The 23,164-nt window shown below is 35.4% G+C and overlaps 1 protein-coding gene across 3 annotated transcripts in view; it reads left to right on the forward strand.

The window, feature by feature from the left end:
• The window catches only part of USP (UDP-sugar pyrophosphorylase), a 132,135-nt gene that overhangs the window by 18,053 nt on the left and 90,918 nt on the right, over nt 1–23,164 (forward strand). The window lies entirely within an intron of this gene.

A 23,164-nucleotide genomic window follows, 5' to 3' on the forward strand; every position in this document is an offset into this window, starting at 1 on the left:
GTGACTTGGCAAATTGTATCTGAAGTTTTTTTGAATACCTTCATCCGTCCATAGGTACATGCCCCCCCTGGAAAATGGTATTTGTGATCTGGACATCCTCAAGATGGTGGGCTGACAAGAAATGTCTTCCACTATCTCAGATGGGATTTTTTGGGGCTTCCCTCTAAATAGGAACATTGATGGGATACATCATACTGGGATGAACCTAGGACCCTCAAGAAGATCAACCACGCTTCTTGAACATCTCAGAAACATGCATTCATCTCCCAGATCTAGCACTTATAAAAGTGAAATGTTTTGAACAAGAAGCATTTTATTTTAATAAAATTTTTGGCCACTAATCCCATCCCTAATATTCTAATGGTCTCCACCCACACCCTAAACAATGAAATAAAGTAATAAAAAATGTACAGCCCTCATTGTTTAGACTGGTTGGATTATCCAGCTTCACTGTTAGCTATTTGAAGAACAACATTTTGTTTGAAATTGTAAAATAGTGAGGACTTGGTGTTGGGAAAACCATAAGTGATAAAATTATGTAAATAGCAAGTGCCATGAAGGCAAATCTGGTTTCAAAGGATTGAATTTGAACTTGGGAAATGTGCTCAAGAAACTGCTCCCTAACTCTGTTGGAGGTGTTTCTAATAGACCCTTGTGAGAAGTGCTACCCCTCAATCCTACTCAAGGCACTAACCCCAAATTCCCACCAGCTGCCATCCCTGTCATCCGCAAATTAAGGTCATTGGTCTACTCATCCATAAAATCCACTCCCTCCCATTGCAAAATTCTATGTAACTATGGCTGGATCTCACCAAGAAAGGGACCCAATGAATAAATAATGGTAGGCAAGTTGAAGCTATATCCAAAACATTTTGGCACAAGTACATCTGTGAAGGACAGTGGTCAAAAGAGATTCTTGCCTTGCAAGTAGGATTCCTAAGGAATCTGCTAAAGAAACCTTGTGAATCCTTGATTTGACACCATGTTGATGCATATCCAACCTAGACATCTTGCATTAAAGAGGACCTTAATATTAGCTTTCAACCTTTTTTGCCTTTGTAAAGTTTCTTACCAGATTTCAAATTCGTGGCTGACTGATGCACAACTTTTATGCAGGTATGAACACTGTTGACAAAGGATAGATTTGCTCCAGAATCTGTATAAGTTAGTACAGAAATAATAGAGATAATATAATGTTCTTGAACTTGAAATGTCCTTTGATCCTTTGATGTGCTTGCATTAATTGATTTCAATGCCTTGTTTATTCTGGTGAATCAAGTATACATATCATGCGGAAGGGTGGAGATCAAATAGCTTACCTAAATTGCCTATAGAATAGTAGGGCTGATGAGTGAACAGCCTCGTTAGGATGGGAGGACAGTGAGCCCCCCTGCTATGATACCTCTTACCGGGGTCTGCTATGATTCCTCTTACCGGGGTCTACTATGGTGAAACGAACGCCCAACTGGGAAGGCATGGAGGCCGAACAATGCTGATTGAACCTCATAGTTGAAGGGTGTGAGGGTGAATGGTCATGTCTCCGAATGGCCGAATGGAGACATGAACATTCATCATCACATCGGTTCGGTGTTAACTAATCATGCCCGATTTGTTACAGACTTAACACAAGTCTAATAATGTATTACCAATCATTATGAATTGCGGCCTGATATAAAGTATAGATCGATAGTGATCTAAAATCAAAAGAATCAGAATAAGTTTCGATCATGCCTTAAATGATCTCAGAAAAAAAAAAAAAAAAAAAAAAAAAAAAAATATATATATATATATATATATATATATATATATATATATATATATATATATATATATATATATATATATATATATATATATATATATATATATATATATATGATCATTGGTTTCAACTGTGCATTGATTGACATACAACAATAATATATATATATATATATATATATATATATATATATATATAACAATTTGTGCATCATACTGTTGTACATATATACATATGTATATATATACTGATCATAGTTATTGTCATACCGAAGCTACATGCTTTAACACTCCCTCTTAGCTAGGGAAGACAAAGTGCATATATATAAGTTCTCCTTATTTGAAAAATGATATCGTCTAGACGTATTTAAGAAAATCAAGTCTCATGATATTCTTTCCAGTTATGGTGTGTACACAAATATCAAGTCTCATGATATTTTTTCCAATTATGGTGTGTACACAGATATAGAGTCTCATGATATTCTTTCTAGTTATGGTGTGTACATAGATATCAAGTCTCATGATATCTACCATAAAAGATCATGGTATATCCATAGATATAATGTCACATAATATCCACCATGAGTTTGAACATATTGATCTTCAATAGATATCACGTCACATGATATCTATCAACATGCTCTTTTAACTATCATGATTTTTCCATGAATATCAAGTCACATGATATTCATCATGATAGTAATCTAATAATTATAAAGTCGTCGTCTTATATTATTAGAATCAACATTTCATTATAAAAGATTGTCACCTTTTAATAGTGTACATAGGGTAGGCCCATAAGTCATAGAGTCACACATATGACAAAAGAGTTTAGACTTTTAACATCTTTATTAAAATAATACAAATTTACAAAGTTGAGATTCAATCTCATAAACTTACATTTTAACCATGTCAAGTTTCTTTTTGAAATGATCAACCTTCACTTTAGGAAGAGGCTTGGTGAGAATGTCAGCTGTTTGATCACCTGTGTTAATAAATTCCAACCAAATAACTCTTCTTTCCATCATGTCTCTTATGCAGTGGTAAGGAATTTCTATATGCTTGGATCTATCATGAAATACCGGATTCACAGATAACATGATACAACTTTGGTTATCACAGTGAATAGTGGAAGGTTTCATAGGCTCACAGAATAAGATAGAAAGCAACTTTTGAAGTCACACTGCCTTCTAGCTCCCATTGCTGCTGCAATATATTCTGCCTTAGTAGAACTTTGAGCAACTGAAGCTTGCTTTCTGCAGATCCAAGAGATTATGGCTGAACCTAAGTTGAAACAAGATCCTGATGTGTTCTTCCGGTCTTTTACACTTCCGACTCAATTAGAATCAGTATAAGCATGTAACTTCAAGCTGGTATTCTTATATTTAAGTTCATACCCAATAGTGCCTTGGAGATACCTTAATATATGCTTTCAAGCAACAAGATGAATTTCACGAGGGTCACACTTGAACTAACTTAATGCATTCACAACATAGTAGATATGCGGTCGAGTATTCACAAGATACATCAGTGAGCCAATTATTTGTCTATATAAAGTGGGATCAACTAGTTTGGATTCAACACTTGCTTCCTTTAGCTTGTATAAGTTGGTTTCCATAGGTGTTGACATAGGTCGACAGTTCCACATTCCAAATCTTTTCAGAATATAAACAATATACTTCTTTTGATGCAGGAAGATATTTCCACACTTTTGACGAACTTTCAAACCAAGGAAGTAAGAATTCCGAAGTCCTTCATTTCAAATTCAGAAGCCAAATCTTTCTTACACTGATTAATGAGATGTTCTTCTCTTGTAATCAGAAGGTCATCAACATAAAGAATTAGATTCAGCATATCACCTTTAGTTACCTTAAAGTAAAGATTTGGATCAACAACATTCTTGGTGAATCCAAGGCTTAGAAGGTATTTATCAATCCTTTCACACCAGGCTCGGGGAGCTTGTATCAATCCTTTCACACTAGGCTTGGGGAGCTTGTTTGAGTCCATATAGAACCCTCTTCAATTTACATACATAAGAGGTAGCATCACGAGTCACAAATCCTTCTGGTTGTTCCAAGTATACTTCTTCCTCAATTGTTCCATTTAGAAAAGTAGTTTTTACATCCATTTGATGGATTTTCCAACCTTCAGTTGTTGCAATGGCTATTATAGCTCTAATTGAGGTATACCTAGCAACTGGTGCAAAAGTTTCTTCAAAGTCGATTCTTTCCTTTTGAGAAAACCTCTAGCCACAAAACGAGCTTTATGTTTTTCAATGCTTCCATTTGCAGCATACTTAACATTGAAGAGCCATTTGGAAGAAACAATAGATTTTCCTTTAGGTCTAGGAACTATATCCCAAACATCATTTTTTAGTATCGATTGATATTCTTCCACCATTGCATTTTTCCAAGCTTAATGTTTAAGCGTTTCTAAAACATTTGAAGGTTCATGGTTTGGACTCACACATGAATGCATTGTATGTTAATTTTGGAGGTCTTTTGCTTTCTCTGAAAGTCCCTAAAGGTGTTGCAAATTCATCTCCTTCCTGTATAATTTTCCTTGCCTAAAGTGGCCTTTTAGATTTATCAAGACTCTCTTCTTGAGTCTCAAGAAGGATCTCAGTTTCATTTGAAGTCTCTTCAGGGTACTCCCTCTGAATCTCAAGAGCAGGAGTCTCTTCTCGAGAATAGAATAAGTCATCTGAATCTAGTTCATCTGAAGTTTTGTCTCTTTTGAAAGCAATATCTTCTTCAAAGATGACATCTTTGCTGAGTTCAATTTGTTTCTGTCTAGGTATGTAGATTCTGTATCCTTTTACTATTTCACTAAAACCAAATATGTAGAATTTGTATCCTTTTAATGTTTCACTAAAACCAATAAGAATTCCTTTTCTTCTAGTAGGTTCTAACTTTGTCCTTTGCTCCTTAGGTACATGAACATACACAAGACATCCAAATATCCTTAAATGACTAATGTCAGGTTTCATTCCTGAAAATGCTTCTTTAGGAGTTTTGTTGTCCAAATATGAGTGAGGACATCTATTCTGAATACAGATTGCTGTATTAGATGCTTCAACACAAAATGACATGCTCAAGTTCTGATCATAAATCATAGCCCTAGCAGCTTCTACAATAGTTTTGTTTTTCCTTTTAGCAACTCCATTTTGTCGAGGATTGTAGGGAATTGTGAACTCCCTCTTAATCCCAACAAGTTTGCAGATTTTTTTTAATATAAAAGTGTATTCTTTCCCATTATCTATTCTCAGAACTTTAATTTTCTTTTACGAGGAGTTTTCGGTGATAGTTTTGAATTCTTTAAATTTAGAAAGAATCTCTTCAAATTTTTTGCACTTAAGTATATCCATGTCTTCCTTGAAAAATCATCAACAAATATCACATAGTACAAGAACCCTCCTATGGATGGTGTAGACATGGGTCCACATAGGTCAAAGTGCACTTGTTCTAACACATTTTTAGTTTTGCTCAAACTATGAGGAAATGACTTTTTTTGTGTTTTTGCCTAAGGCACAACCTTTACAGGATTCATTGTGAATATGATTTAATTTGGGCATTCTAGTTACCAACTTCTCCATAGATGTTAGAGCACGAAAGTTGACATGACCAAATCTTCTATGCCATATTTCATTTGAATCTGAAGTCTCATGAACAAGTGCAAGATTTTTCTTAGTGCAAAGCTCATATAGTAGTCCTTGTTGTACTCTTTATTCAAGCCATGCTAGTAACTTACCTTCCATGAATGCAATTCTATAACCATCATCTTCAAGTGCAGGTATAGATAGTAAATTCCTTTTAATAGCTGGTACATAAAGAACTCCAGAAAGCTGAATAGAATTTGTGGATTTCAATTTGATGGTGCAAGTCCCAATTCCTTTTACGGAATGTGCAGAATCATCACCAGTTGTAACTTTTTCATCAGTTTCTATTTGCATGCTTTCTAGGTTATCCTGATATCCAGTGATGTGTCTTGAAGATCTACTGTCAATTATCCAAGTGTTGGATCTGGTTAATATTTGACTAGACAATGCTTAATAGAAGGCATACTTCTCAGATTCATGATCTTCATTTGATTTATCAGTTTTGGTAAATGACACTTGAAGTTTAGATTGATTAGGACAATTTAGTGCATAATGCCCATATTGATCACATCTGAAACATTGAATTTTGGACAAGTCTTTCTTCTGTTTTGACTGTCCTTTTCCATGAAAGTTTCTTTTCCTTTTGTTCTTCTTTTTTCCCTTCTTATGAGAGTTTGTGTTAAGAACTTGAATGTCTTCATCTAAGGTTTTTTGTTTTCCTTTAATCATTAATCTCAACTCTTCTTGAAGACAATCAGATCTCAATCCATCTAGTTTTGGGATTTTAGATCTCACACTTATACCTTGTACAAAAGACTCCTAATAATTTGGTAGTCCTCCTAACACTATTAGTGATAATTCTTGGTTGTCAATCTCATAACTAATAGAAGATAATTGATCTCTCAATTCTGTGATTCTCATGAAGAAGGCATTCATTGTTTCTCCTTTATTGATGCTGATATTATTCATTTGTCTTTTAAGAGAAAGTATTCTGCCAGTGTTATTTACTATGAATGCATTTTCAAGAGCTTTAAACATGCAAAATACTGGAGCATGTTTTGCCACAATAGACACTATGTGATCTCGAACTGCATCCACGATTATCTTCATGACTTTCTCATTATTTTCTATCCATTTAGTTTTCTATGGATCATCTTTAGGTTCTTTTTCTTCTCTTTTAAAAGAGTCCAATTTGTTTTCTTTTAATAACATCATTATACGAATTTTCCAGTATTCAAAGTTATCAACACTTGTAAGGTGGTGTTCGAATCTAAACATGTTTTTCATCTTACAGAGAAATGAGAGACTGCAATTTAATGTGAAATCTGATCTCTTAAACTTAATGAGATCTCTCCTTAACAAGGCTCTGATACCATGTAAAGTTTCTTAGTAGATTTCAAATTTGTGGTTGACTGATGTACAACATTTATTGCAGGTATGAACACTATTGACAAAGGATAGATTTGCTCCAGAATCTGTATAAGTTAGTACAGAAATAACATAGATAATATAATGTTCTTGAACTTGAAATGTCTTTCGATCCTTTGATGTGCTTGCATTAATTGATTTCGATGCCTTGTTTATTAGGGTGGATCAAGTATACATATCATGTGGAAGGGTGTGAGGGTGAATGGTCATGTCTCCGAATGGAGACATGAACATTCATTATCACACCGGTTTAGTGTTAACTAATCATGCCCGATTTGTTACAGACTTAACACAAGTCGAGTAATGTATTACCAATCATTATGAACTGCAACCCGATATGAAATATAGATTGATAGTGATCTAAAATCAAAGGAATCAGAATAAGTTTTGATCATGCGTTAAATTATTTGAAAAAAAAAATATATATGATCGTCGGTTTCAATTGTGCATTGATTCACATACAGCAATAATACATATATAGACACACACACACACACACATAACAATATGTGCATCATATTGTTGTACATATATACATATGTATATATATGCTGATCACAACTATTGTTAGATCGAAGCTACATGCTTTAACAGTCACCCAGTCCCCATTGCTTGTTTATTTGTAGATAAATAACATAATGTTGCCTAATATAGTGATTGTTTCTTGGTGTTAAAAAGATCTTGTAATATTACAAGATGGATATAATCAATAGTTATGAAAACTGTTGCATCAACATCAAGCCTAGGACCTCGTAGACTTGTGGTATGAAGGCCACCCTCCCTTCCTCTTTCTATAAATATAATGTACTACAAGAATCAAGTGGTAGGAAAAATTAGAGACCTAGAGGAAGAAGTGTAGAAAGCCAAAAAGGAGAGCAAAATGAAAAGCACAAAATGACAAGGGTAACAAATAAATTGGAAGACATAGTTGCCAACTATAAGGTCTTGTGTTCATCTCAATAGAAGTGAATTGAAAGTGTAATGTCCCATGCCAAAATTTCCTTATAATTCGCCCAAGAATCACAATTGCAACAAATTAGGGTTAGGGTTACATCTTTATTGAGTAAAATATATCCGTAAACAATGCGATCCTTGATTTGAATCTTGCTATCACAACCAAGGAAATATATACCAACATGCATACACATATCCAACTATTATGTTTGACAAGAATACATAGCATTCATTTAATGTCTACATTATTATACAAACACAATAGGTTTTGGAGGAAGAAGCATGATGGATCTACGTGAAGCAATCTCACACTCAGCTTAAGAGCAAACACTCACTCTCTTGGTCTTAGTGGACAAGTAACATGGACATACGTTGAGGTTGCCAACTTAATGGGGTTCTTTAACGTGCTTTCCTTATCTATTCCTCATCCATTGTAGACAGTTGTTATCATTATAGTGTTCAAGAGGAGGTTGTAAAGGAGGATTTTTGACTGTTCTATCTAAAGCAAAGAGAAGATTGGTTAAATCCCTCTAGGCCATAGGGGCAGGCAACATGGACTCCCCTAGGGTGGCTTACTTCAATAGCCATCTTATAACTCCTTGCTTACCTACCTTTCATGCAAGATTGGTATTCAATAGCTTCATCATCAGACTTATGCATTATATATTGTTATATAAATAAATATACTCCACAAAATTTTGGGGATGGAGATTAGGGCCAATTTTTAAGCGATGGTAGGGGCCAAGTATTAAAACATTAGGGGGATTATGTATATTTTTACATATAGAAATTTAAAATTTGTGTTCCGTAACATTGTTAAACCATTAATCATAGACATTTTAGAAGCTTAAACATAGCATTAGGCTTGAATTGAGATTTCATATGTGAATTGATACACGAATTAACAAAATTGAAATGCTTTCATTGTCAATATGTGGCGCACACATAACAAATATGCCCAAAGGCTCCAAATTTCAAGCATGAAATGACATAAAATATTAAAATGTAATTAGTAGACATACTATAACTAAACTAGTAAAAAGTAAACATAGAAATCCAACTCCATAATCAGCTTTTGAGAATAATTATAATGTCAAGACATGAGTAAATATATCTAATGACAAGTATCAATGAAGGAGCAAACGTATCTGCAAGTGCAAATAAGTCACAAGTTAGAAACATCTTAATTCTTAAATAATAAAATCAGAAAATAAAAAAATCAGAAATATTTAATAAAATCAACATTAACAATTTTTTTACCTATTGTGGATCACTATTTATCAAGGATTCTTTGCTTCACACTTCTTCCCTTTGGTGTGTTTGACTCGTGCCATCTACCACACTCTGTATTGACCACCATGAATTGTAGACCCTCTTGGACCTCAAGCATCCTCTCCAAGAATATAAAGTAGCTGACATATCTAGTCTTCATAGGCTTCAGGAATTCCTCATTCAAAAATGTCCTAATTAGTGTATGATATGTGTGATGATTTCAAATAAACATTAGCACATCTCTAGCCTTCATCCAATCAAATTTTCCAATGTCCTTCAAGGTATTGTTCACTGCATGCGTGCAAAAAGGGGTTCAACCTGTTCTATATTATCTCTCAAAATCTGAAATTGGAAGGCTGCATCCTTCCTTTTCCTTGAACAGCTCAAAGCTCTAAGAAAATAAGGGCCTGCATTGGTAGTGACAATAAGATTGATGAGAGGCCAATGCTTGATATGTTGGAGATTGGAGGTGTGATGGATTTCTTTATCTCTACAAATATGGACTTTATTATTATCGTTATGGTCATCTTCAGCTGAAGAGGACACTTATGATTAAATTGTAATATTGAATACAAAAATATGTGTGGAAATAGGAAGAGTTGTATTTGAAAATACAGAATTATGTTTTGGGAAATTAAAGAGACCTTCAGTTAAAATGTGAAGAGTCTCTTTATGTTATATATATCACTTCAAGCAAAAGGCATTGTACACTTGAATTTCATTATCAATAAAATGATCTTTTTTAATGTCTGGCTAGGTTTTCCTTTCATTTGTGAAGGGTTTTCCCAAGATATCTCCGTGTGTCTCTTGCATCTTTTTTGGTTATTGTTATTGCTGTTTATCTGATTTTTGGGTTAAGTTAAACAAGGTATTAGAGCAAGGTCAATAGCAACAATGAGAGAATCTGCCTCTGAGAATTTGTCTTGTGCAAAGTTTTTTTATGTTTCTTCCTCTCGTAGGGCTGTGATTATTGGATTTGTGTATGCTCTAGGCATATTATTTCAGTTCTGTGTTAGAGGCCTTATGTTTTGGAATCCAGGACAACATTCGTGTCTTGAATGTTTTGGAAGCCAATGCTCGTGTCTGGAAGTTTGGAAAATAATGACAACGACATTAGTTAATTTGTTGTTGATGTATCGTGTGCTGGAGTATTGATTGAGGTTCCACTCCAAAGGAAATATTCTTCCATTAGTGATGAGTCCTCGCATGTTTCACCTCATTGTGTTGGATCTGCTCCTTGGCATATTCGAGCCTTGTCAATTTTCTGTGGTCACCGTTTCATTTAATGGTCAAAATGTTCTATTAAATTTATATCTTGGACTGTTTCTTTTATTTCTACCATTTATTTGCTCTTATTGGAAGTTTGCATCAGTTTTGTGTGCCAATTATTTGTTTCGAAGGGAATTTTTGAGCTTGTAATAATGCCCTTTTCCAGTCTTAGCTAACAACTAGCATACCATTGAAAATGTAGATACTACTTCACATTCGTGAGAACACTTATAACAGTTATGTTCATGCGAAAGAGATTAACGGTTATACTTAGCTTTATTCAAATATCATAACTAATAATTGAAGGCATCATCAATAAACGTAGATAGAGGATTCAAGTTTTTTCCATCCCCTAAATTCCAAGACCGGAATCCTCCTAGGGCAGCATCTGCAAAACCTAGGTTAGTTCACATATTCCACTTAGGGCATAAATAGTTATACCATTGTATTGTAATGACATATACCATTGAGGGCATCAAATACCATTGTATCATAATTACAAATACTACTTAGGCATCAAATACCAATGTATCATCCTTTTTTCTTCTATTGCTAACTATGACAATAACATATAGTTAAAAGATACGTTCATTTTCATTATTCACATAAATGAAAGACATATATAACAACCATCTTGTAAGCCTATCTCATGCATACAAATACTTTTTATGTTCACTTGGAAAGTCAACTAATTTGAATATACATTAAGAGGAATTGATTTTTGAAATTACTCAAACTAACATATCTTCAACTTGTAATTTCAAATTCAAGAAAGTAAAATACCTGTTACTAGCAGATAATTGAATGCATAACTTATCTCTGTCTTATACATGTCTTGGCATCTGGTGGAGAGGAGAAGCATTGTTAGGGGCTTAACCTCCCAACCGTGGACCCTTAAATAACCCCACACAATCTTATCCGAGAAAGACACTCCCTACCCAAAATTAGACATGGAACACCTTGTCCAGCCACCGAGCATCCTAGTACTAGAGTATTAATCCCTCTGCTCGACTAGGCATCAAGATCTAAACATTGGACTACCATGAGCTGACTTGGTATATGCAGTTTTGATTATTCTTTTCCTTTCGTTACTGACATTTAATTGTTCTTGCAGGGATACCTCTCCTCCTCACCCATTTATGTTTGACTCTACTGGTCTTGGGTGCATCTTGGGAGATTGTCTAGTATATGCATTCAGTTTTATCAATCATAATTTATCAACAACAATTTGATTCTATCTCAATTGGTATATGTTATAATACCTCTGTATAAGTCAGATATATGCCTCGAAAAATTAATAAAGGAACCATCTCTATGTAAATCATACATGATTAGGCATTTTACAAGTGTTTGCTCAATAATAACAATGGAGTTAATTTCGAGCCTGAATTTGTGGGTTCGTATTAGCACTTGATATGCACGGATAAAAGGAGCCAAAATAAGATAGAAACAATTTTAATGTTTTCAAGATTCAATACACTTTTGAGCCTTGGTTACAGCTTGTATGCTCATTCATGATCGTGGATATAAATTACCATAGCATTCATTCATTTCTGTAATGGAAAAATCATCTTTCAAAACATTTCGAAAAAGACATAGCATAAATGAATATGGAAGGAAACTTGAGTAATGATTCATGACCTGAAAAATGATGTTAAGATCCTGACAACACAACTTCAACACATGAAAGAGCTTTTGCTACTGCTGACAATGTCATGACTGATACTACAGTTGTGCTATCATGATATGAAACAAGAATGATGATAAGTCTCTGAAAGGAGTCGTAAATAAGGAAGATCACTTGCTGCCTAGCTCAGAGAAATCATATGCCAAGAAAAAATGGAATCACCGAGAGATTTTTCTCCTTAGCCGCAGGATGTGAAATAATATCTTCCGCATGCTCCATCGGGTACAAAGAGGGAGTGTTGAGCAAGGCCATCATAGGTTACAAGAACTCAAATCATTAAAAAATTTAAAAAAGAATAAAGGCTGATATAAAAGGTGGCCTTTACTCATCATCATAGAGCCAAAATAAAGACTTAAAAGATTATATTTCTCAAGATTTATATAACAAATATATATCTTGCCATCATGCTATTTGGTATTGCCTATAGTTGTACGTACACATATACATATGTATATGTGTGTGTAATTTTAAATCATATGATTCCTTTTTATCAATATATTGATTGCGCGCGTGCGCGCACACAGAGACATATATATACAAGTAGGTGCAATTATAGATGTTAAAAATATCATGGTGTCAATATATATAGTTACATTTTGATGACCACTTTGGTCTCAATTATAAAAAGGTAACAATTTTATATTATTAAGAGTTTAATGTTTTTCTCGCTTTAAGAACCGATTGGGTAGCTCATGGTCGTCCAATATACACTCTTGCTTGTCTAGCCATTTTCCCTTAGCCATAGTGGTTCTCAACTCGTACCGATTTGCCCAGTGATGGTAGTGCCGCCTTGTGCCCAATTCCTTTCTGGCAATGCTTTCCTCTCTTCGACATGCTCCTGCAAGGAAAGGAAATTCTCTACAATTGTATTATATTCCTCAATAAAATCATGATTTCTAGAACAAATTATTATTCACAAACCAACACAATGGCTAACCACCATATCACTCCCATGAATTCATAATAAATAATCATTTTCCAAATTTTCAAGATAATGATATAATAACATCATAATGGTTAACTAACATGTCATCTTCACATGAATCGTAACTAATTTTACCTATCAACTGACTCTACATGAAACCTCAACGGCTATATGAACAATTTTAAATTGAGCCAAAAGTTGGGACGTAACAAAGCCAACCTAACATCATGATTTAATACATAGACGGTGAAACATTGGGTTATGTCTATCTTCAATGATAATAATATGTATTGGAAAGGAAGGGGTGTTGATAACTGATGTCGCCTCATATCCCTCTCGAGATTTCTCATTTCGTAAGTAATTAGTCTTCTCTTTGGATTTGGTTGATTGGATCGAGTCTATTAATTCATCAGACATTTCAAGTAGAGCAAAAGATCAAGATACATAGGCGGGGAAAGTGAAATCCACAGTTGTCAAAAGCTTTGTCATATCAAGTAGCAAGTTGCCTCTATTTGATACACTATAAATTACGAGGAGGTTCATTTGGATGCAAGCAAATTAATTCCAATCTAGAGTAGAAACATAAAGGAAGGGAGATGCACTAAATAAGCACAAGAATTGGAGGACGACAAGAATGGTAGATTGTGATTCAGGTGACAAGGACAATACCGACATTTGGGTGAAATGTTGGTAGATATCTTCAGTGCGTTAAAGGAATGATAATGCATTAGACAAATAAGTTTTTTGTTAAATTACACTTGTTAATATTAGGGTGTATAAAAGATTGAAGAATATGTTCTTTGGGCATAACGGGCAAAGGTTCCTTATTGTTTATTTCTAATTCATCTGCTAACAGGAAAAGTTCCTTTATCGTTCATATTATGCATTTCTTTTATAATCGTGTTGTGTCTTTCTTTATGATGATACTTTCATATTCTTTCAAAGCAGAGTAATGATACTTATTACTAATCCAACTACTCTCTTTGACTACTAAAAGTTCGATGACATCAATGGAGGATGTGTTTGAATTTGGGGGAGATTTTTCTCAATCAAGTTAGGATGAAGATGCGATGTCTTGTGGATGTGTTCTTGCTGATAATTACTTTATTCCTTATACATCAATGGATATTGGAATCACAATAGATTGCTTGTTTCAACTTCTGTAGAAGAGCCTTGGTTACCAGAAAGTTACGACATATCAGAATTGGAATTAAAAGCGGCAAAGGATGGCAATGCTCAAGGAAATAAAATTTGAACACTCACATGGAGTTGATGGTTGTTAGAGTAGCAGGGATAAGATGGAGATCGTTATTTTTGGTATAGGGCAGACGTCAAAATATGATTGCTGTCTGTGCGTTGGAGGACATAATTATGCATTTTTTGGACCGTAGACAATCAATGAAGGGATCAATTGATATATATATGAACAAATATATTCTAATTTGTAGAATGAGAATGAAACAATAAGACGAGATTGCTTTGCAGTCAAAAGGAGAGATTCAACTTCAGAGGAAGGATACTATCCTGATCTTATTGCATTGGTCACAACAGTTGTTGATTGATCTATATGATAAGTTGATTTTAATTCAAATCTCTATTGGTTGCATGATGTAACAACAATAATATTTAGAGGGAGATGTTCTTGGTTGAGAGGGAATCACTATAGTATCCCTTCCTTTCTTATAGATGTTTCTAATGTTGTGGTATTAATTAAGACTCTTGTTAGAAATAAATCATCTCAGCTGTGATTTTCCTTGTTGATTATGTCTTTCTTTGGAAATTAGTGAAGTTATAAGGACAATCTAATAACTGTTTCACTTATGAGAGATTCATAGTGAACATCATGTAGAGAGAGTCCATGTTGTCATCATATCGAGAGATTTTGTGATGGGAGTTGGAAGTCATGTTGAGAGAGTCCATGATTGTATCACGTTGAAAGAGTCCGTGATAAAATGTTGGTTGTAAACCTTATTAACTTGTCATGTTGAGAGAATCCATGATAGCTTTGCATTGAGTGAGTCCGCGATGAAAGGTGATTATGATTTTTGAAGGTTTGTCATGTTGACAGATTCCATGACAGCATCATGTTGAGTGAGTCCGTGATGGAAGTTGATTGTGTTTCTTGCAAGTTTTTCATCTTGAGCGATTCCATGATTATTAACAATGAGTAAATTGTTCTCTAGGTGTCATTTTGAGAGATTCCACGACAACATCATGATAAAGCTGGTTGTGTATCTTGTAGGGTTTTCATGTTGAGTGATTCCATGAATTTTATAGGATCTATGTGATTGGATTTTATCATTGACATTTTAGTTCAGCCTTGTGTGATTGTTCAGCTAAAGACCCCCCTCTGGCTTAGAGGGAGTGTTGGAGATTGTAGCTGAGATAGAGATCTTTATCTCTAGAAATATGGATGTTATTATCGATATGATCACCTATAGCTGAAGAGAACACTTATGATTAAATTGTAATAATAAATATATAGACATGTGTCATTCAACATGCATTGAGGCATGGAAATACAAAGAGTTGTATTTGAAAATAAATAATTATGTTTTGGGAAATTAAAGAGACCTTTAGTTAGAATATGAAGAGTCTCTCTTTATGTTATACATATATCGCTTCAAGTGAAAGACATTCCACACTTGAATTTCATTATCAATAAAATGATCTTTTGCTATGCGTGGCTTGGGTTTTCCTAGGATATTTATGCGTGTCTCTTGCATCTTTTCTAGTTATTCACTATTGCTGTTTATCTGAATTCTGGGTTAATATTCAACATGATATTGTTGTACCCATCAATGATGAAGGAGCATCTATCCTTCAACCATGTAATGCCTCACAATGCACATCCTCCATCAAAATACTTGCTTTGGAGTACTCTTTAACAAGAAGGGTGGTGCACAATTTTAATTTCTCTAGGGTGGAACAAATGAGTGACCAAAAACATAGATATCTTTACACATTTGTTTATAATATGATGAATGTGAGACATGAAATAGTATGACATGAGCATAAAGAAATTTAGCAATGGACAATTTAGCCACCTCTCATGCATGCAAATTAAATAAATCAGCAATCTAGTTGCCTCCCCCTCATTATGCAATCTAGTTGCCTTACATTTTTGGGCTTTTGTTATTTTCTTGTAAGCTTTTACCCCTTGACCACCTATCCACAACAGGTGGCAATGGACTCTAGTATAGCTGCCATTAAATTTTTTGTGGTACTAATGACACTCCCATCCCCTACTACCCCTGAAATATTTTTTCTTATCTTTATCAACTCTTGTAGAAATTGTAGGAGAGGTTTCGTAGGGTTGAATGGGCCTTTTGCAAAATGGGTTAGAGGATTCCGCCCTACAACTAGGTCTATATCTATAACATTAGAGTTTCACAATTGAAGGTGGATTATGGATTGGATTCCATGTTCATTCAATCATTGCTTGAGGACAAGCAAATTTGGGAGGGGCAGTTTATGATGTCCCCTTTTTGAAATAGGATTTAAAAATAAATAATAATAGTAATAAAATAAAAATACAGAAGAATAAAAAATAAAATACAAATTAAAAAGATACAAGAATAAAATTAAAATGTAACGTAATTTAGATAAGTTAATGAAGGTTCAAAAGGCGTGTTGATGTTAATTTTGTACCACTACATAACATATAGCAATTGAACACTTGATATGGGATATCAAATCCTCAATTCCTTTGTTGAAAAGTTAATACTCATGAAGACATGAGAATAACTCCGATGTTCCTTACACCTATGGATACTAACTCAGTTATTGATGTGATTTGCTAGTAATCATGTAGGTGGGCTTATGTTATTTATTCGAAGATAACTTGGTTTTTCGTGGAATGATGGTGATGGTGATGGAGGGTGAATGCCAGATGATGTTGATGGAGAAGGTGATGGTGATGGAGGGTGAATGTTCTTATGACTTATGCCTTTCTAACTTTCCTCTTCAAAACTCCAACTCCTAACTACTTGCTATTCTACTCCTACTCCTATGAATGGAAAGATTAGCAAATGGATGGGGATCGAATCTAATGAAAGTTAACCAGTGGCTCCACCTCCATAGATGCAATGATTCAAAGGAAAATGAACTAGTTTACCACACAAGGCTTCCCAACAAGCCGCTAGGATGCTAGTGGCCTAATTATTGATCCCTATCAAACATCCACTAATGCTACCATGCAACTATCCATCTACTCTTAATCTTACTTAGCAATTTGAAATGAAATCTATTTTAGCAACTTTAAAGGTAATCTTATTCTAACTAGTGGAAGTAGAAACCATGCAACAATACCAAATGTTCTTAATCACCATGCAAGTCACAACAATGATAAAGAGAGGCAATTTTGGCATTATCTTATGCAACAATTTTCTCCGACCATTACAAATGAGAGCAAATGGCCTTATATAGAGGTCAAAATGTACAATCAACGGTAGAGATAAAGAGGCAAAATCGATGATCTAGATTGAATCCTAGAAACCTTAATTAGGGTTGCCACCCCATCGGCCAATGAGAAGATGCCACCTCGCCAATGGACCAATGAAAAAAGTGGAAAAATAGCAACCAATGAGAAGGCACCAAAATAGTGGCCAATCAGAGTTAGACACTTGTCCTACCCTAGAAGAAAGAGAAATTACCACTTGGGCTTACATCAAATGATCTTCTAATATAAATCTCCCCTTTTCTTTCATTTTTTTAGCTAAGGCAATGAACCTACCTAGCCTTTCGTTGACTTTCTCCAAGGGAGGGCAAGGTGTATGCTTTATCTTGAGCTTAGCGGATTTCATCATGCTGCTTGTTGCTTGTAGTGTCTTCTCATGGTCCTTCTCATACTTTTTTGCATATCCAATAAAGGCATTGAGGGAGGAAAGGGTGCCCAAATGTTTCTTATTGATAGCAACCTTTCCTAACTCATCCAATCTTGATCCAAGTCTTGTCTCATCAATGTCCTCTTCTCTGATGTCTTCAAAATCAAGTGCCACCTCAACGTTGCTCATCATGGTTGAAATGGAAGTGTCGACGCTTGAGCTGTGCTGTGCAACTGCATTCTGTATCTCCTCGAGTGTTCTCAATCTAGTAGTCAAGGCAACAAACCAAGACTCAATTGTACTCAATCCTCTTTCATCAACCAACCTGACTCTTTCCAAATATGTCTCCGGGAGCCCAATGAATTCCTGTAGCTTGGGAATAGCTAAATCCTTGACCGGAAGGAAATCCTTCCACTCCTCTTCAAATACTCTGAACTTGTTTCTAATGGTCACTAATGATCGGAATGTCGAGACAAAGGAAGGCAAGAAATTTCACCCATCATGGATTGTATCATGGATCCAATCCCTAACTTCATGTGGCTGAGTTGATATCTCTTCTAGGTTGCTCCCACTGTCTTGAGGAAGGGCTGCTTGGTGCAACTGTTGGATAGGTTGGCAATCTCTCCAATATTTGTTCTAGGCCTCCAACTTTATGATCCTTTCATTTGCCTTCCTCAACCTTTCTCTGATTGAAGCTATACCCTCTTGGATCTCTTCACATTCCATGTCATCTGTGTTTCTTTCCAAATTATGCTCCACTATCTCATATTCTTGGGCCACAATCTCAAACAATGCCTTGTTGACTGTTGGTATAGCAATTTGAACCTTTCGGTGACCATCACTATTGCTCCTGATTACCTTTGCCACTGTTTTTGCCATTTTTTTTTGGTTCTCATTATCACCCTTTTCTATTAGTCCTTGGATGTCTTCAACTGTTCGGGCAGTTACTACCTTGCCTCTTGGCATAAGAATTTGCCTTAACCACAGTGGTGCGGTGCATCTCCCCAAATCTGGATTTGGTTTGACTAACAAAGCATCACCAACGGCCTTGGGTGCCTGACTTATTGTCTCAATATCAATCGGCCCACCTCCTTCTTCACTAGTAACTGCCATGTCATCTCCACGTTGATTTTCTGAGAGAGGAGAGTACTCGGTGCTATTACTGTAACCACTTGACTCTGAATCAGAGCTCACCTCTACCGCGGTCCTTTGTTCACTTGTGTTATCTTCTTGGCCTCTAGCCTCAATTATACTTTCCCTTGACGGTGCTACGTGTTGTCTCTTTGTTGGAGGTTCCTGATGTTCTTTTCTTTTTTCATCCTCCAAAGCTCTCTTCTTGCTCCTAACTGTTTCTTGTTGCCGGCTGCTTCCTTTACCCTTCTGTTCGATTGATTCCACTGGACCTTCTTTTGGCTTCATCTTCTTATAAGTAAGGGGAATCCTTTGACTTTGCAGCTTCCTTAACTTTTCATTGTACCATGACTAGGTATGCAAATCAGCTGCTCTTGTAATTGCCTCCAAGGAAGGATCCTGATGATCATCCCAATCTAGTGGATTCAACTTTGTTCCTTCTATTGTATCATAATCTTCTCTCAATACATTTCCATCATCTTCCAGTTGATCGGGAATATCAAGGCCTCTCCATTTGATATCTCTCATCATGTTCACCGACAATCTTGAGAAAGCTAGCTTTCTCACATGAAAGTCATCCTTGGCATTGGCCCAAAAGTCCTCTATAGTGGGAACATGTTTAAATGCATTTCCATGAGATACCTTGATAAGACTCTGTACCATCCTAGATGATACCATTCCAATTCCTTCTCCGCAGTTGCAAAGACGACACAATTGGGGCAGCTATCATTGCCAATTTTGAATGAGAAGGTAATCCCTGGCTTACCTTCGTTTCTCATTGTTCTATCATAATGCTCAAGTTGCCTAGCCAATTCCATCAAAACTACCTTGTCGGTTGGGTATCTTGGAAGCCTCTAGGGACAAATTGTACTTCCTGCTACTCTAATGTATGTAAATTGTGGAAATTGGATGAACCAACTCCCATACTTCTTTATCTTTGCTTCTGCTTCCAATGAAAGTCTCTTAGCAGGTGTCCCTTGTAATACCCTTACTGTCTTCATGGCAAAGGCGTCACAAAACATTTTGTAATCTTTGTTGTTGTGCAAATGAAGCTGCGAATAGAATTCATGCACCAAATATTGCCCTGGCCCATTGCCAACTTCTTCTAAGGCCTTAAGTCCTGAACTTTTATACAATCTAGCAATTAGGTAAAATAGATAGGATCCCATTGGTTTTGTATGGTTCTAAGTTGCAACTCTAGATTCTCGCTTATGATCCTAGCGCAATCAAATCTTATTTTTTCTTTTTCAATTTCATCAATAAAGAAGTACATCTAGTTTTCGAATTGCATACCTTGAGCTAGGCCCATGATCTGGTTGAGAAGCACAATGAGATCTCCATATTCTGATTTGAAGTCTGCTATGGTGAGCCTCGATGATCTGGTGACTCCTCTCTTTCCCTCGTGTAGCCAATCCTGTTTTAGATATGTGAAATAAGCTTCTTGGTTATACTGAAATGATTTGGCTGCCTGATCCGTCATCACCACTGTCATGCTCTTGTACTGGAGAATGTTAAATGCTTCTTCGATCGCCTATCTGCTAATGTTGGCCAACACCCTTTTCCCTTCATCAAAGATGATGGATTTACTAATTAGATCAAACCTGAATACGCACTCTGTAACCAATTTTGGACAAGGCAAGGTAGGAGGAAAAGCTGCTGCATGTACAATTCCACTTTTGTATATCTTCTTTACCATGGGGGATTGTCCTTCCTTTAGTCTGTCCTTTATCTGTATCATATTTACTATACTGACATTGGTATCAGTTATTTGGCTCATTTTTGAGAAGAAAGTTGTTTTGGGCATCATATCCTCTTTGTTTTTCTTAGTATTTGTTCCCTTAGGGTTCTTACTTGCACTAACATCTACCATTCTAAACACTTATTTCTGCCCCTTCGTTCTAATAAGTAATATGGACCACCCTTATTGATCTCCAACCTTCCTTCTATCGATGAATTCTACACTTATTTTTGCTTCATCAAGTCCTATTACTACACTTATCAATCTCCAATCTTCAACTTAGGATGGGACTAACACTTATTTCTGCCTCTTTGTGCTTTAGGATGGACTACACTTATATCTCCCAACTTCATTCCTAGGGTGGTCTAGCTTATTTCTGCCTCTTCCAATGTCCTATCATGGATTCTACACTTATCAATCTCCAATCTTCAACCTATGATGGGATGATGAAGTGGTGGATGATGAATGCAAGAAGAACCAAGGAAACAAAACTAGACAAGAACAAAAGAGCGAAATCCGTTTAAGGACCACTCTCAACTCTAAATGAATTGAATTTACCTTTACCAATGGTCAGGTCTTCTTTTGAATTTTGGATCAGACCTATGAAATTCAAGCCCCTTGCCAATATTGATGCCCTAACTGAAGAAATCAGAATTCTGTCATCTTGAAATTTCCCATGCATGTGCCAAAAAAACAGACTTTATCACTTGTTTTCTTCACCAACAAAATCATCCAATCTCTAGGAGAAAATCGCAGCCCCTCTTGAAAATCAGAATTTTGTCTTTCACAAATTTCAGCTCCCACAAAATTCGGATTTGGGCAAGAAATTCTGATTTGCCACAAGAAGTTGCCTAGGGTAGAAATGCAGCCTTCGTAGAAAAAAATCACATTGCCAACAATGAAAATCCACCTTTGTAAGAATGCCAAAATCTGGAAAAAATCGCCTTAAGAAAAATCGTTGCCTTCCTCAAAATTTGCCCAAGCATGGAAGAGGAGGATGGAATGAATGAGGAGGTAAGGGAAAGGAGATCTCTCTTATACCCAATTCACTTGCCTTCTCTAGCTGGCCGACTTGCATCTAGGAGGGAAAAAAAAAATTAATTAATGCACAATTCTGGCCCGGATTAAGTGATAAGCTAAAAATTGCTGGTTAGACCAAGATTGCAAAGATAAAGTAAATAAAGCCTTGGAGATGCTAAATGTTTCCATTTAATGAGGATTTAGTAATTAATATATATTAAAAATCGGATTTTGGCTAGCCAAAATTGATTTTTCAATTTTAAATTACTAATTTCTTTAAATATTTTAAAAGCTTCAAGGCAGATTTAATCCATTTAATGCTAATTTTTGCAATTTAATCTAAATCGATTTTGCTATGCAATTTTAATTTTTTAATAGAAATAAATCATTTCTCTAGAATCCAAAATCAATTTTGCAATTTGATTTCACCATCACAAAATTTATTTTTTTTTCATCGAAAAAATTCAAGATTTTCCAAAAAACCCAAATCTAACAAAAATTTCATTTTTTGAAAATTACTTAAGTTTATACAATTATATCCAATTTTTCAAAAAAAAATCGTATAAGTACAAAATTTACAATTTTATCTTGCCAAGCGTTGTTCTTTGAAACTTGTTCGGCCTTAGGATAAAATTAGTTGTTCTAGAAAATCAAGCTTAAAACTGGGTGAAAAATCAATATAATCTTCTCCCTCTTGACTCGAAGGCGTCCAAGAAGTAAAATTTTCTAAGACCAGAAATTTTTGGACAACTTCAAAAATTATTTATTGCCAAGGCGATCAAAAAAAGGGGGTTCCCAAAGTTTTGGGGCGATGGTGTGAAAACTTCACAACAAGGCGTAAAATGAAAAGTTGTAATTCCTTAAAACATGAGATATAGAATTGGAGAAAATAACTTGTCATTTGAAAGGGGAGAGGAAGGAAGAGAAAAGGGAAGGTGTGCAGCAAGGAAGAATTAAAAGAAGAGAAAAAGGAAATGAGAAGAAAATAAGGAAGTGATAATTAGAAAAGTGATAAGGGCGGGCAAATTTATAAATGGTCGTGACTATTAGAAAAGGTGGTCATTTGTAAAGGTTCGTGACTCTTTCAAAGAGGGACAATTATGAAGGGTTGTGACTTTTTCAAAGGGCATAAATTATCAAGGGTTTGTGACACATCCGAATGGTGGTAATAGTAGAAGGTCGTGATCTTTGCAAAGGGAAGTCATGATGAATAGGTGCAACTCTAACCCACATTGGTGGATATACAGGGGAGAATGTTTCATTTGAGGATGATATCCGGGGAGATCAATTTGGTGAATAATATTTTATCTTGAAGAGCAATAATGAGAATCAGCGACTCAATTCTATGAAAGGTGGTGACCCTTTCATAAGTAATGCATAAAGGAAAAATCGTTTAAAGCAATCAAGGAATCATTCCAAAATCAAACATATAATTTGATCCAGTGCGCATAAACATTCATCCAAAGAGTGGCAGTCAGCATCCAACGTGGGAATCAGCAGAAAGTCAAATCTTTCTAAATTGTAACATCAGACTGAAAGACAAGATTTAGGGCAA

This window comes from Cupressus sempervirens, chromosome 5 (assembly GCF_028749045.1).
Source record: "Cupressus sempervirens isolate cs-2001-9-10 chromosome 5, ASM2874904v1, whole genome shotgun sequence".
Classification (NCBI taxonomy): Eukaryota; Viridiplantae; Streptophyta; class Pinopsida; order Cupressales; family Cupressaceae; genus Cupressus; species Cupressus sempervirens.